Source organism: Orycteropus afer, unplaced genomic scaffold (assembly GCF_000298275.1).
Source record: "Orycteropus afer afer isolate SDZICR_OR568_19922 unplaced genomic scaffold, OryAfe1.0 scaffold00050, whole genome shotgun sequence".
Taxonomy (NCBI): Eukaryota; Metazoa; Chordata; class Mammalia; order Tubulidentata; family Orycteropodidae; genus Orycteropus; species Orycteropus afer.
This window is the reverse complement of record NW_006921637.1, coordinates 9,787,540-9,795,181: the sequence shown is the minus strand read 5'-3', so window position 1 is coordinate 9,795,181 and position 7,642 is coordinate 9,787,540. Positions and strand designations below refer to the sequence as shown.

The window sequence follows — 7,642 nt, the reverse complement described above, 5'->3', positions numbered from 1 at the left end:
CAAATTCTTCTGCTAGTTGGGGTTTAGTCCAATTCTGTATCCTTCCCTTCAAGTCTCAGAGGTCCAAGATTATCTTCTGTGTCTGTGTTAATTGGTTTCCCTTTTCTTTGTTGAAGAGGGTCTTTGCAATCCTTCTGCCTAGCCTGCCATCTTGCCAGAAGCCGCCTCTTAGGGTTTCTTGAAATAGTGTTTTATAGTTTTCTTTGTACAAGTCTTTTGTGTCCCTGGCAAGATTTATTCCCAAGTATTTTATATTTTTGGTAGGTATTGTAAATTGTATTTATTTCCTTATTTCTTTTTCAGCAATCTCTTTGCTGGTGTAGAGGCATCCAACTGATTTTGGATGTTGATCTTGTATCCTGTAATGATGCTAAATCTCTCAATTAGTTCCAGTAGAGTTTTTACTGAGTCTCTTGGATTTCCTACATATAAAATCATATCATCAGCAAACAGGGATAGTTTGACTTCTTCTTTACCAATTAGGATGCCTTTGATTTCCGTTTCTTGCCTTATTGCCTGGCTAGGACTTCCAATACAACATTGAATAGAAGTGGTGTTGTGGGCATCCTTGTCTGGTTCCTGTTTGCAAGGGGAATGATTTCAGTCTCTCTCCATTGAGAATAATGTTAGCTGTTGGTTTTGTATAGGTGCCCTTTATTATGTTGAGGAATGTCCCTTCTATTCCTATTTTGCTGAGAGGTTTTTTTTTGTTGTTGTTAAATGGGAATGGGTGTTGGATTTTATCAAATGCCTTTTCTACATCAATTGATATGATCATGTGGTTCTTTTCCTTTGTTTTATTTATGTGGTGGATGATGTTGATGGGTTTTCTAATGTTGAAGCATCCTTGCATACCTGATATGAACCCCACTTGGTCAAAATGAATTATTGCCTTGATATGTTGTAGGAGTCTATTGGCTAGGATTTTGTTGAAGATTTTTGCATCTATATTCATGAGGTATATTGGTCTGTAGTTTTCTTTTTTAGTGATGTCTTTGCCTGGTTTTGGTATCAAGGTTATTCTTCCTTCATAAAATGAATTAGCATGGATTCCATCCTTTCTATGTTTTGAAATAATTTGAGTAGGATTAGTGTCATTTCTGGGAGCTCTGGTAGCATAGTGCCTAAGACATTTGACTGCTAACCAGAAGGCTGGTGGTTCAAACCCACCAGCCATTCCCTGGAAGGAAGATGGGGCAATCTACTTCCATAGTGATACTGCCTCGAAAACCCAAGGAGGGGTCATTATGAGTCAGGTTGACTTGACGGCACATAACAACAACAACAACAGTGTCATTTCTTCTCTGAATGTCTGGTAGAATTCTCCAGTGAAGGTCTATGGGCCAGAACTTTTTTTTGTTGTTAATTTTTTTATGACCTGTTTAATTTCTTCTTTTGTTATGGATGTGTTCAACTTTTCCACATCAGTCTGTGTTAGTTTAGGTAAGTGGTATGTTTCTAGAAATCTGTCCATTTCTTCCAGATTTTCAAATTTGTTGGAGTCAGCTGCAGAGATCCCAGAGAGGGAACCCAGACCACACCCCACAAGTGGCAAGGTGGGAAAGCAGGGGAAGGACTGAAAAAGTCCAGGGGGACTGGGAGAGAGTCAGAAGTCAGCCACAAGGATCCAGGGAGGGGAGAGAACCTAGGCCATTCCCCACAAGAGGCAAGGCAGGAAAGTGGGAGAAAGGACAGAAAAAGACAAGAGGTACAGGGACAGAGTGAGAAGTCAGCTGCAGGGGTCCAGGTGAAGGGAGGGAACCCAGGCCATGCCCCACAAGAGGCAAGGTGAGAAAATAGGGGAATGTACAGAAAAAGGCCAGGGAGGCTGGACAGAGCGAGGAGGCAACAGTAGGGATCCAGGTAAGGGGAGCTTGGAAAGGTTACCAAGAACTAAGGGAGACAAACTTCTCTGTCAATTTGTCCTACTGTGGTGATGTGTTGCTGTGAGTCTTGAGGCTGTGCCACCAGTGTTTCAAACCCTGCGGGGTGCACATGGTGCACAGGTATCAGCATGGTTTACAGACTGAGACACGAGGAATAAGGAAGAGGCCATCCATTTCTCAAAGAACTGGCCAGGTAAAACCTTATGAATAGTAGAGAAACACTGATACATATCTGCACAAATTTATGAATAGTCCAGAAACATTGTCCAATACAGAGGAGGATGACTCACTTAGTTTAGAAGGCTCTCAAAATAGGACTAGGAAAGAGCTGCATCATCAGAGTAAAACCAGCCTTACTCATATGGATAAGGTAAAGCTTTTGAGACCCCCATTTGCTGACATGATACCACTCAAATTAAGGGAAACAGCTGCAAATATCCACTAATAAGTGGAACATGGAATGTACGAAGTATGAATCTAGGAAAATTGGAAGTTGTCAAAAATGAAATGGAATGCATAAAGATTGATATCCTCGGCATTAGAGAGCTGAAATGGACTGGTTTTGGCCATTTTGAATCATGCAACCATATGATCTACTATGATGGGAATAACAAATTGAAGAGGAATGGTGTGACATTCATCATCACAAAGGATGTTTCAAGATCTGTCCTGAAGTACAGTGCTGTCAGTGATAGGATAATATCCATATGTCTACAAGGAAGATCTGTTAATACTACCATTATTGTAATTTATGCACCAACCACCAAAGCCAAAGATGAGGAAATTGAAGATTTGTATCAACTTCTACAGTCTGAAATTGACCGAACATGCAATCAAGATGTGTTAATTATCACTGGTTACTGGAATGCAAAAGTTGGAAACAAAGAAGAATCACAGTTGGAAAATTTGGCCTTGGTGACAGAAATGATGCTGGAAATCGCATAGTAGAATTTTGCAAGACCAATGAATGATTCATTGCAAATAACTTTTTTTCAACAACACAAACGGGCTGTACACATGGACTTCACCAGAAGGAACACACAAGAATCAAATTGACTACATCTGTGGCAAGAGGCAGTGGAAAAGCTCAATATCTTCAGCCAAAACCAGGCCAGGAGCTGCTTGTGGAACAGAGCATCAACTGCTCATATGAAAGTTCAACTTGAAGTTGAAGACAATTAAAACAGGTCCATGAGAGCCAAAATATGATCTTGAATATATCTCTCCTGAATTTAGAGACCATCTAATGAATAGATTTGATGCATTGAACCCCAATGACTGAAAAGCAGAAGAATTGTGGTATGATACCAAGGACATCATCCATGGAGAAAGCAAGAGGAGTCTATAAAGATGAGAAAAGAAGACCAAAATGGATAATAGAAGAGACTCTGAAACTTGTCCTTGAGCAGAGAGTAGCTAAAGGAAATGGAAGAAATAGCAAGATAAAAGCTGAACTGCAGATTTCAAAGAGCAACTCAGGAAGACAAAGCTGATTAGTATAATGAAATGTGCAAAGACTTGGAGTTAGAAAACCAAAAGGGAAGAACACACTTGGCATTTCTCAAGCTGAAAGAATTGAGGAAAAAATTTAAGCCTCGAGTTGCAATATTGAAAGATTCTATGGGTAAAATATGGAATGATGCAAAAAACATCAAAAGAAGATGGAAAGAATACACAGAGTCAATATACCAAAAAGAACTGGTTGATCTTCATTCATTTCAGGAGGTGGCACATAATCTAGAACCAATGATACTTAAGGAGGAAGTTGAAGCTGCAATGAAGGAATTGGTGAAGAACAAGGTTCCAGGAATTGATGGAATACCCATTGAGATATTTCAAAAAATGGATGCCCCACTGGAGGCACTCACTTGGTTATTCTAAGAGATTTGGAAGACAGCTACCTGGCCAACTGACTGGAAGAGATCCATATTTGAACCCATTCCAAAGAAAAGTGATCCCACAGAATGTGGAAATTATCAAACAATATCATTAATATTGCATGCAAGTAAGATCTTACTGAAAATAATTAAAAAATTATTGCAGCAATATATTGACAGAGAACTTCCAGAGGTGAAGCTGGATTTAGAAGAAGCCATCGAACAAGGGATATCATAGCTGCTGTCAGATGGATCTTGGTCAAGGCAAAGAATACCAGAAAGATGTTTATTTGTGTTTTATTGACTATGCAAAGGCATTTGATTATGTGTATCATGACTAATTGTGGATAACATTGAGAAGAATGGGAATTCCAGAACACTTGATTGTACTCATGAGGAACCTGTACATTGACCAGGAGACTGTCATTAGAACAGAACAAGGGGGCACTACATGGTTTAAAATCAAGAAGGGAGTGTGTCAGGGCTGTATCCTTTCTCCACACTTATTCAATCTATTTGCTGAGCAAATAATCTGAGAAGGTGGACTATATGAAGAAAAACTTGGCATCAGGATTGGAGGAAGAATCATTAACAACTGCAATACGCTGATGATGCAACTTTGCTTGCTGAAAGTGAGGATGACTTGAGGCACTTACTGATGAAGATTGAAAAATAGTCTGCAATATGAATTATATCTCAATATAAAGAAAACAAAAATCCTCACTACTGGACCAATAAGCAGCATCACGATAAATGGAGACATGATTGAGGTTGTCAAAGAATTCACATTGCTTGGTTCTACAATCAACACCAATGGAAGCAGCAGTCAGGACATTAGATGATGTATAGCACTGGGCAAGTTCGCTGCAAAGAAGCTCTTTCAAATGCTGAGGAGCAAGGATGTCTCCTTGAGGAGTAAGGTGTGCCTGACACAAGCCATGATATTTTCAATTGCCTCATATGCATGTGAGAGGTGGACAATTAATAAGGAAGACTGAAGAAGAGTTGATGCTTTTGAGTTGTGGTACTGTCAAAGAATACTGAAAGTACCATGGACTACTAAAAGAACTAACAGATCTGTCCTGGAGGAAGTGCAGCCAAAATGCTCCTTGGAAGTGAGAATGGACAGACTTCATCTCACCTACTTTGGTCCTGTTGTCAGAAGGGACCATTCCCTGGAGAAGGATGTCATTCTTGGTAAGGTGGAGGGTCGATGAAAGAGGAGAAGGCCTTTAATGAGATGGATTGACATGGTGGCTGTGATGATTGGCTCAAGTATAACAAGTATCATGGAGCTGGTGCGGGATTGTGCGGTGTTTTGTTCTATGTGCATAGAGTCTCTATGAGTCGGAAACTTCTCCATGGTACGTAACAACAACAACAACACAGTTCTTCATAGTATCCTGATATTATCTTTTTTATTTCAGTTGGTTCTATTGTGATGTTGCCCATTTTGTTTCTTATTTGTGTATTTTTATTCTCTCCCTCTTTTCCTTTGTTAAATTTGCTAGTAGTTTGTCAATTTTATTGCTTAAGGCACTTGATTGCTAAGCAGCAGGCTGGTGGTTCAAACCCACCAGCCACTCCTCAGAAGTAAGGTTAGGCAATCTACTTCCATAGTGATATTGCCTCGAAAACTTTCAAGGAGGGGTCGCTATGAGTCCGGTCCGACTTGATGGCACATAACAACAACAACAGTCTTGTTAACTTTTTCTATTGTGTTTCTATTTCCCTTCATTGATTTCTGCTGGAATCATTATTATTTCCTTTCTTTTGGTGACTGTAGGCTTTTCTTGGTATTCTTTTTCTAATTGTTGGAGATGGTGGTTTAATGTGTTTATTTGGCTCTTTCTTCTTTTTGATGTGTGCATTTATGGCTATAAATTGGTCTCTGATTACTGCTTTTGCTGTGTCCCAAAGATTTTGGTATGTTGTGTTTCATTCTCATTTGATTCAAGGAAGTTTTGAATTTCATTTTTTATTTCTTATTTTTACCCAGTCTTTCTTGAGGAGGGTGTTGTTCAGTTTCTATATATTTGCTCTTTTTCCATTGATCTTCCTATTGTCGGTTTCTAATTTGATAGCACTGTGATCTGGTAAGATGCTTTGCAGGATTTCAATGTTTTTAAATTTATTAAGGCTTGCTTTATGGCCTAACATATGGTCTATCATGGAAAATGTTCCATGGACACTGGAAAATGAATGTATGTTGTGCTGTTGTTGGGTGAAGTGTTCTGCAGATATCTATAAGGTCACATTGGTGGTTTGTATTATTTAGCTCTGCTGCATCTTTGTTGAGTTTATTTCCAGTTCTATTTTTTATTGAAAGTGGTGTGTTAAAGTCTCCCACTGTGGCTGTGGAGTCATCTATTTGCCTTTTCAACTCTTTTAAAGTCTGATTTATATGTTTTGGGGCTCTTTATTTGGGTCCACAGATATTTATTATGGTTATATCTTCTTGTTCAATTGATCCTTTAATCATTATATAATGTCCTTCCTTGTTTCGTATGGTGGTTTTTGTCTTAAAGTCAATTTAATCAGAAATTAATGTTGCACTATTGTTGTTTTTTGATTGCCATTTGCTTGATACATCTTTTCCAACCTTTGATTTTTAGTCTATTTTTGTCTTTGTTTCTAAGGTGTGTCTCTTTCAGATAGCATATTGATGGGTTTTGTTTTCTTATCCAGTCTCTTGAGTGGTGCCTTTAATTCATTAACATTCAGTGTAATTATCCACAAGTATAAATTGGTTGCTGTCATTTGTTATGTGTGTTTTCATGGTGTCCCTGGTTTCTTTGTTCCATATTATTTTCTGTGCTGAGCTTATTATATTTATGAATTGTGTTATCATTTCCTTTGTTACTATTGTTTTAGTATTTGCTGAATATTTGTGGTTGTTCTCTTTTTTATTGTGATGTGAAGGTTTATCATTTTTCTTTGGGGTTACCATGTGACTTATAATTTTCTCCCTGAGTTTAGAATAGTCCATTCTATCTTGCAACTCTCTTGATTTTCTCACCATTTAGAAGTTCTATAACTACACAATATTTTCCCTCTTTTGGTTTGTAATTGTCCTCATTTGCCAATTGATGTTTCTGGTTCCCTGATTACAATCTTGTAAGATTATTTTTCTTTGGATATGTCCATAGCTGTGGTTTCTGGGTTATGTCATCTTGTGTACTAATGGTTGGTTGTTATTTGCTATTTTTGGTTTTCTGTTCAAAGGACTCCCTTTAGTGTCTCTTGTAAGGTTGGTCTGGTTTTAACAAATTCCCTTAATTTCTGCTTATCTGGAAATGTCCTAATTTCACCATCATATTTGAGGGATGATTTGCCTGGTTATATAATTATTGGAAATTTTTCTCTTTCAGGGTTTTACATGTACCATCCCACTGCCTTCTTGCTTGCGTGGTTTCTGCTGAGAAATCAGAGCTTATTCTTACTGGTTGTCCTTTGTAAGTAACTTTTTGTTTTTCCCATGCTGCTGTCATGATTCTTTCTTTGTCTTTGGTTTTGGTGAGTTTGATGATGATGTCTTGGGATTTTCTTTTGGGATCTATTATTTTTGGGGTTGTTGGATTTCCTAAATGGATACATTCTCATCTTTCATCATTTTAAGGAAGTTTTCTTCCAACAAATCTTGGACAATTTTCTCAGCGGTTTTATTTTTCTCTTCCTGTTCTGGAATTCTAATAACATGTAGGTTATTCTTTTTGATGGTATCCCACATGAACATTAGGCTTTATTCATTTTGCTTTGATCTTTTTTTCTGATTCATCCTGTGATAGTTGAAGATGTGTCAACTTGGCTGGACTTCACTTGTGAGTGGTGATTCCCATGATGGATCACATGACTGCGTCCTAAGCGGCCGGTCAGTCT

General features: G+C 38.2%; 1 protein-coding gene across 1 annotated transcript in view; it reads left to right on the top strand.

Annotated features, from left to right (window-relative positions):
• Positions 1-7,642, top strand: part of DISC1 (DISC1 scaffold protein) — a 688,592-nt gene that overhangs the window by 324,069 nt on the left and 356,881 nt on the right.